Source organism: Crotalus tigris, unplaced genomic scaffold, assembly GCF_016545835.1.
Source record: "Crotalus tigris isolate CLP2741 ecotype Arizona unplaced genomic scaffold, ASM1654583v1 scf7180000017744.3724543626:3957646, whole genome shotgun sequence".
NCBI classification, from domain to species: Eukaryota; Metazoa; Chordata; class Lepidosauria; order Squamata; family Viperidae; genus Crotalus; species Crotalus tigris.
Window position 1 is genome coordinate 198,052 of NW_024096611.1, and position 8,413 is coordinate 206,464.

An 8,413-nucleotide genomic window follows, 5' to 3' on the forward strand; every position below is an offset into this window, starting at 1 on the left:
TGTAGCATTTATTATCTAGTGGAGAAATAGCAAATATTATTTGGCTAGTGAATATATCTGACAGAAAATTTAAATTCTAGACCAATAATAATTGCATTTTGACAAATGTTAGCTGCCTGTTTTCCGGCTAAAAACAATAAAAAACAAACCTGATATGTGCTATATAAGAGTTAATAGTAATACAGACACATACAAACATATAAGTTTTTCTGCTTCCAGACTGGAGATACAAATGTAGTTTGTAAAATGATGCTGAGGAAACTTCACCCCACCTGTCTCTTTAACAAGATTCCATAGCTGTGAAAATATTTATTTCCTTTTTTTGAAGCTGGAAAGAGTGAAAAGGAAGCTGCATATCTGTGATGGACCCAAAAGAGAAAGTAAATTGAGAGAGATGAGCTACCATGTTAGTTTTTAGGTACAAGTTCGCCCTAATTATTTTTAAAAATTCTTCTAGGATGCTAGGAGTGATGTTTGCATCTTCATCCCAGTTGTGTTAGAAGCCTTTCTAAAATAACTTGAAACCTGAACACATATCCCTGGGCTATTATAGAAGGTCCAAACTATCAATTTAGTTTTCATTGAGACAAATAGATTGAAGTTGACAGCAAAAACTATATGCTATGCAAATGTCATCTTTCAGACTACAATTGTGCCTTGAAGCATGCTCAGTCAAATTATGCCATGGCCTATTGATAAGAATGGTGCCAGAAACCTTCTGTAATGGATATATTTTACTCAATATTATTGAAAGCAGAAAGGGACAGGAATGTGTTTTTGTATTCAGCTTACTCAATAGAGGGCTTGCTATAATTCACAAGTAGTAGCAAGAACACTAGAATTTTACTTTTCAATCAATCTGTCAGAGGAAAGCAATCAACAAAACCAATATAACATTGCTGTATATGATGTAGTTATTACAATGTACTGTTACTGGATTTAATCTGACTGAACCGGTCTAGCATAGACAGGATTTGGCTCAACCTGAGTAGAATATATTAGCTAAGGGGTTTTGCACTTACCTTATGTAAACATTCTGATGGGTTTTATATCCCAGAAACTGCATGACATTAATTTGGTTGTGAATAGCCAGCTTGCATTCACAATGTCTTTAGACCAGACATTTATCTAGTCTAAATGAGAAACAGTTTATGTGCTCAATAATTATCCTGTCTCTAGCATGACTTTTAGCTCATAGACTTGGGAGATTTAGTCTATCCACCCCTCCTTGACAGGTTTTCTGTTTAATCTTTCTTTTTTTAAAAAAGGGGGATGGAATTATAGGGAACAGAATCCTGGAATAACAGAGCAAGAAGATATTGTACCTGAGCTAAGAAAATAAATAGAGGGTATCACTTTCCCAATAGCTCTGATGAACAGTTAGGATTACTCCAAGAATTTGGGAAGGCCCGAAGAAAAGAAGCAGACAATTTTGTGCTGGAATTCAGGTTATCTCTGAGGATTTTGTTTGTTTGTGTGGGTGTCTTCTAGCCAGTGTTGATTCCTGGTGACTATCTGGACTAGTTCTTGTGGTTTTTTTTGCAAAAATTTTTGGAAGTTACTTCCTTACTAGGACTGAGAGAGAGTGACTGGCCCAGAGTCACCCACCGGCTTTGTGCCTAAGGCAGGATGAAATCTGTCTCCTGGTTTCTAGTCTGATGCCTTAACCAACACACCAGACTTGCTCTCTGTTTCTAAAGAATAGCTAAGCGTTTTAATCAGAAGTGGCATTAAATTGTATCTTTTTTGTCTATGTGAGATAGTTAGGCCTTTTAGTTTCTTGCTATTTTTTCCCTCTGCACATTCAGTGCAATTTTGGTTAGTTTTCCAGGAGATTTATTTTTCTCTTTAATAACTTCTTGTAAGTTGAAATCTAATTTGGAAACAGACATCTCATTCATTAATCATAGACTTCAGCACCATTCTGTGGGCTGCTGAGAACATTGATTTTTTTTTCTAAATTGAGTTTCATAGACAGGCAATCCTCAATTTACAACCAGTGTCTTGGTAACCCTTCAAAGTTATTATCCCCTCCAAGTTATGACCCAAGTTTGAAGTTCTGATGTTAGCCTCCCCATGACCATGTGACTGCATTTTGGGTGCTCAGCAAATGGCCCACATTTATGGCCATTTACAGCACCCCACAGTCAGGTGACCATGATTCTGGACAGTTTTGCTGGAAACCAGTGTTTACTTTTGGTTTCTGGCAAAAACTGGGCCACAGTGAACAATGGATTTGCTTAACAGCTACATTTGCTTAATGACTGTTGTGTTTGCTTAATGATCACTGCACGAGAAATGTTGTAAAATCAGGTCTGGTCACATAGTGACCCATTTTTAAGGTGACCAACCATCCTCCTTTAGGGAGGACAGTCCTCCTTTTGTAAGTTCTCTCCTCCCTCAAAAAGTGTCCTCCTTCATGTCCTCCTTTTTGATAATTGAAGACTAATCTGCAGGGCTTTTTTTCCCCCTCATAGAATGCTCAAAATGGCACTCCGGCACCTTTTTTTGATGGTTTCTTTTTTCAACTTTTGCATGAGCTGTGCTACTCCTGCTATTGGCTTTCAAAAGCCAATAGGAATTGCTGCTGAGTGCGCCAAAACACCCGGCTGGCAAACTTTGCACATGCAAGTTGTCTGTATTATTGTTGCAATGAATAAAATGTTTCTTTTATTTACGATATTTTTTTCTTCAATTTATTTGTGTCCTCCTTTTCATTGTAAAAAAGTTGGTCATCTTACCATTTTGCGATTGTTTTGACTTACAACCATAATTGGCAAACTCATTTACGGTTGTAACTTGAGAACTACCTGTATGTTACCTTTGAGATTTAGTCAGAGTTGGGGAGGTGCTTCTTTGAAGATAATTGGTAGCAGTAGCTATACCTGAGGCAGGAAAGTGGGGCCAGGGTCTATAAGCAAGGGAAAGTTTGAAACTTCCAGACTTTTATAATCTGCGGGTCAAGTGATTACAGGTCACTTACTGGGCTCAGATGCTAATGAAATCCTTATGAGCCAATGAAACAACTTTCCAAATTGTATTACTAATAAATTGAAAGAATTGAATAGCAGCCAAGAGAGTACCGTAAGTTAGCTAATCATGAGTAGACTATCACAGACATACCAGCAGAATACATGACAGAAAAAGAAACAGAAATAGGAAGAATAAATGATGGGGAAAAATGACTTGAAATCATTGTCATTATGAGCAGACCAGTGGCAAATGGTGTGTTTAGGAACAAAGTCCCATCAAAATCCCTTCTATACCAGATGGCAGGTGTAGAAGTTAAGTATGATGGAGCAATGCAGAAATTGCTATCTGGAAAAAGGGAGCTGAAAGCCTTTTTAAGTCCAGAAATACAAAATAAGCAGTATCATTAATATTGTGTAAAAACAACAGTTATTCTGTGAATAAGAATAAAATGAAATGGAGAATAGGGAGTACAACTTAGTTTGAGAAAAGAAATTTGATAGAAGGGATGATGGTTGGATTGCCTTATCATTCCCTCATCTGTCCATCACATTTTATTTTTTTTAGAACAAGTATTAGATAATTTCTTTTAATTACTGTCTCCAATCACCCTATTAAAATTATTTCTGGCAGTTATAAAGTGATACAAAGAATTTCCTTTTTAGCATAGTTTTTAGTCCTGGATTTTGAAAATTAATTCTCTCTGGATTTTGTTTGGAGCAAAAAAAATTTTTATACTGCACATATGGCCATTCATTTTTAATAATATATTAAATGAAATATATTTTAAATTTAATATATATTAAAATTCACAAGTAAAAATAAACATGAAAATATATTAAAAAGTTCAAAAAAATAAATAAAAACTAAGGCCAAAGAATAGAAAAAAAGATAATGAAAGAAATTGCTTCTGATCTTTACAGCATTCACAAACTTAGTATTCCCTCTTCCCTTTTTAAAATTACATTGCATAGTTCCTTTCTATTCCATATTCCAGTGATCCCATCCTTTTTGGCACTAGGGACCGGTTTCATGGAAGACAATTTTTCCATAGACCCCAGGGGGGAGGAAAGAAGGAGATGATTTCACGTGCTACCTAGATCCTGGCCATGAGCAGATGAAGCTTCATTCACTTGCACGACCTGGTTCCTAACACGCCATAGTACTGGCCCATAGCCTGGGGATTTGGAACCCTGCCAGATTCAACCTTTTTAAATCAGCAAATTCAGAAACGGCACTTTATTTTTTTTTCTGTTTTCAGAAAAAAAGTTTATAAAGGGTTTCTAGTCTTTTATACAATACTTGTTGTTTTATCCCTGATCAAACAGCTCAATTTTTGCAATTTCTGCAAATTTACCACCTTCGCAATCCAATATTCCCTTGAGGATATTTCAGTATTTTTCCATTGTTATGCATATCATAGTCTTGCTTACAAATAGCCATTCCTAATTGCAATTGGGTACATGAAAAAAAAAAAATTAGCCCAGAGTTCGTATTTGAGGCATAAACAATAAAGTTAAAATTATCCTACTTTGCACACATTATGTTAGGGCTTAGCTCTTTGGAAAAGGTTTTAGGACTGGGAAAGGTAGAACAAAAGACAAGAACACGACAATCAGCTTCAAGGTGATGGGGCAGAATAAAGAATGCTTCTTTGTTTATATTTCCCTGATGTAGTTTCATAGAATATTTTATGCTCACCAGATTTACAAATTGCAGAAAACATCAACATATCTCTTAATGCTATTTTGATGCTTTCTAATACAGTGTGTTTTTTTGTCAAATGCTTGAAAATATAATATTTGGTCATGCCAAGGTGATATATTATCTTAATTAACACCAATACTCTTTGATAAGTGATGGATTAAGTGATACTCTTCTGTATCTTCTAAAACACAATATACATTTAAAAAATTAAATAGTTCCCAAGGTGTCTCCTCACGGTTAGCTCAAGTGCAAGTCAGTTGGTTGAAGCATCTTTGATGGAAAAAGTCTTCATCTGACAGAAAACATCTGTTTTCTTTATTCCATTGTCTAATTTTCATTATCAACCTAAGTAGATCTTTAGAAAACTTTATATAACACACATTTGAATATCATGATGAAAGCTAATAAACTTTCATCCAGATTAAAGGGCATCAGGCCCTCTTACCGTGGGTTATTTTTTTACTGTTGTTGGTCTTCTCAGCCAGCCACACTGAATTATCCCCAGGAACTGTGCTATCTTTCTCCTTTAGCCTAACCTAATCCTGCTTAACTCAGTAATGAGGTATTTTTTTTATCACAGCCAATTCCGTGATGTCATGAATTATGAAGTCACTATCTCCAGATTGTTCAGTAGATGTTTAAAGAGAAGTTAGTTCAAATTATTGTAAGCTTCATTAGTCTGAAGAACAAAAAAATCATATGTATTTGGAAAAATTAAATGTCCAGGGACTTGGGAATAAGGAACTCAAGCGGAAGGTCTTGGATTTAATAAGAATGTGTCTTTATCAATCAGTTTAATGATTAGAAGTGTGATGATTCTTTGTTTATTGTTAAATTTTCAGGAATAACATTTAGTATGTGAACATGGTGATCCAGACTCCTTCATAATTATATATAGATGACTCACATCTAGCCCTGATCCTTGGTAGAATTAAGAACAGATAAAATCATACTTAAAAGAGGGCTGTTGAATAAGACCCAGAAAGATCCAGTCCTTTTCATCCTCACAAAAATATAGCCCCCGATGTTAAATGGGAGGGGAATTCCCTAATTAATGTTTAAGATAGCTTTCCCCAATATTTGTATCTTCCACTTATCTGAGTTTGTTCTAAATCAGCAATGATAAAGCAGGTAATTCTAGGAGTCTGCACATTTGGTAAGATTCCAGTATACAGCTTAAAATAGTACTGAATACAATAATATCTAGTGATAAAAAATAACCCTAAAATATTTTTACAAGTTAAATAACAACAACAATTAAAAATCATGTTCCATGCTCTGACTTTTCCATTTGTTTTTCACATCTAGACTATCAGCATAATAAATTTCCCCCCAAAGATTCATAATAAGTTGGTGGGTTAAATTGGTGGGTGGGTTTCTATTTTGTCAAATAAAGAGCAAGTTTCTGAAAAGGTGTCTGTTTTCTATTAACTTTGAATAACTTTTTAATGTATTTGCTTGAATGTATTTGAAATCAGTATATGATGATCCTTTGAAGGCCAATCTTAATGATGAGATCTGTCTCTATCTTCCCATTTGTTATTACAATTTACAAATTAAAAAAATATCCCCCCTCCTGATTGCACATTGCCAGAATAGAATCATTTAAAAAAAATAGATATGGTTTGTTGATTCATCAAAAATAATTAAAGGCACTAATCAAAGTTGGAGTTTAATATTGTAAACTGCAGTTTCTGAGATTATTTCAAATGTGTTTAGTCAAAAATGTGGGATTACTGAGCCAATCCACTACGTGAGAAGTCAAATACCATTATATGCCTTTCCCTGACTGAACAAATGAAGCAGGATTAATTCATAATGTCATCTATGGGTTATTTTATTATTACCTTAATTTCAACTGACAATGTCTTAAGCAGTTGGTTCTCCCTACTCTAGTTTTAATGTTTTCATAGAGAATGCCAAATATTTTCCTAAAGAGATTTCAGAGTTTCCATATTCCCCTTTAAACCATTATCTGGTATTGATCATGAAAGCTATTTTATATGAATCAGAAATTCATAATTCAAACTCTGGTTTGAATTATGGTTGTTGCTAACATCGCCCCTATGTTCATTTCAGATAGATGGAACACAAATGGCACTTTAGGATTAGCAGATTTCCACATTCAAAGGAATAAGGTTCTAAATAATGGTACCCCCCAAAATTGCTTTCCCTTATTAATCTGTGTATGGTAGATACTTTCTCCTTTTGTGTCTCCTCAAGTTTTTATTTTGCAGCACTGATATCTGATGAAATAAAGCTCAGGGTGATTTCTTGCGAAACTGCAATCCTGCCAGCATCCTCTGACCCTGGATGAACCTTTGACAACAAGTTTATTTCCCCATCCTCTGAGAAGCTAGGACAGTTGCACACACCCTTCCTGGCCACCTAACTTTTCAGTTGACTATGATGAAAGTGGATGGAGAGAATTTTAGCACTCATGCAGTCTTATTCTCTGTCCTGTGCATCTATTAACTTCTACATTATATTTAATGGGTCAGAAATATATTCTTTGCTGCTAATACGCACCTTGCATTTCTGAATCCCATACAGAGAAACAGCTGCTTGAAAATAATAAATGATGAACAATCCATATTGTTTCAGGTAGTCTACAAAAGACGTATCATGATGTAAATAGCAGAGAAGCTTGTTCAGAAACACTGGGCATCTATTTACCTACCTGCCCTGCTTGCATAAAAAGCCAGGATTATGGGTTCTCAATAAATAAAAAGGCCATACAGAAATAAGCTTTAAATTGTCTTCTTTCAGTCAATTGCTTCAAACTGCTTTTCTGTATTCCCAAATCCAGGATCAACAGTGAGCCAGTTATGGGTAAACATTGCTACCACCACAAACTTGAGTAAAATATCTAAGCATACCGTAGGTGTTTTTTCCAGGCTAACAATTTAAAAAAAAGGCCTTAGACTTTCTGTTTGAAGGTTCGGCCATCAGATCGAAAATATATTTAGTGAAGTCACACACTCCATCCTATATGCAAATTGTCTAACTTTATGGAAAGCAACAGTGTCACCCTTAAGATGATTTATGAAAGAGGTGTTGGCAAAAGATTGTTTTTCTTTGATTTCTACTGTCAATAGGTTTTTCAACATTTCCCCTCTAGGTGCTTTTTCTCCTCCTGTTCATCTTAAGGGAAGATAGTAGGGAAAATGGAACCTACAGTTGCTAAGCAACCAGACCCGCTCCTTTCCAACATACTAGGAGGAAGGTGCCAGAAGGAAGATGATGCAGAGAGAGTTTGGGGTGCATCTTCCATTTTTTGTGTACCTTAAATGTTTACAGATGGATCTGAAAGCAATATTTTTTCCTAGCAAATCTGAAAAGAAACAGAGCAATGTTCACCAGTGAATTACCTATTTAAGTTTTGCTGTTATATTGTTAAATTACATTTAAGATGAGTCTTTTTTTTTTTAAAAAAAATTCTTTACAAAGGCTAATAGAGTCAGTTTTGAAGATGGGTTAGTGAAAATTTTTGGTAATGAAAGATTTATTCAATAATTCATAATAGACTAAAACTGACTTCTGAATTCTTTCTATTAATTCAATTGAAGTTTTTAATTTGTTTCAAATATCGATTGGCTGAGAGTTGAAACAGAAGTAGATTTTTTTTCTTTTTGGCAGTTGTCTGCCTCAGAGCTATTACAGTCAGAGAACCATCAGAACAATAGCATTTGAAAAGTTGATTTTAGAGGATTAAGCTTCCCGTCCCCCAGTATTG

The 8,413-nt window shown here is 34.9% G+C and overlaps 1 long non-coding RNA gene across 1 annotated transcript in view; it reads right to left on the reverse strand.

Annotated features, from left to right (window-relative positions):
• The window catches only part of LOC120306675, a 28,627-nt gene extending 23,428 nt beyond the window's left edge, over nt 1–5,199 (reverse strand). Inside the window, exon 1 of the long non-coding RNA XR_005556369.1 lies at nt 5,123–5,199. This is a non-coding gene — a long non-coding RNA (uncharacterized LOC120306675). The remainder of the gene's footprint in view (nt 1–5,122) is intronic.
• Nucleotides 5,200–8,413: the final 3,214 nt, after the last annotated feature.